Genomic DNA, 475 nt, shown 5'->3' with positions numbered 1-475 from the left:
TGGCGGTGGTGTTGGTGGTAGTGGTAGTGGTGGTGGTGGTAGTTGTTGTTGTTGCTTTGTTGTTGATGATGACGATGACGATGATAACGATGACGATGATGACGATGATGATGATGTCTGCTGTCCTTGATCTTGTCATCGTCGTCATTGTCGCTGACGTCTGCTGCTTTACTAAAATGGTGTGTGTGTGTGTGTGTCTATATGTGTGTGTGTGTATGTGTGTGTATGTATGTATGTATGTACACACAAAACTGGTTCTCCGTCGATTACGATGACGAAGATTCCACTTGATGCGGTCAACGGAATAGCCTCCTCATTAGATTAACTTGCAAGAGGCTGAGTACTCCACAGTCAAGTGTGCCCTGAACATAGTTCTCAGGGAGATTCAACGGGACACAGAATGTCACAAGGCTGTCTCTTTGAAACAATGATACCAGTTATTGTTGACAGCTGAAGATATATATATATATATATA

The sequence above is a fragment of the Octopus bimaculoides genome, chromosome 14, assembly GCF_001194135.2.
Source record: "Octopus bimaculoides isolate UCB-OBI-ISO-001 chromosome 14, ASM119413v2, whole genome shotgun sequence".
NCBI classification, from domain to species: domain Eukaryota; kingdom Metazoa; phylum Mollusca; class Cephalopoda; order Octopoda; family Octopodidae; genus Octopus; species Octopus bimaculoides.
The sequence above is the reverse complement of the archived record's forward strand: the minus strand, read 5'-3'. Positions refer to the sequence as shown.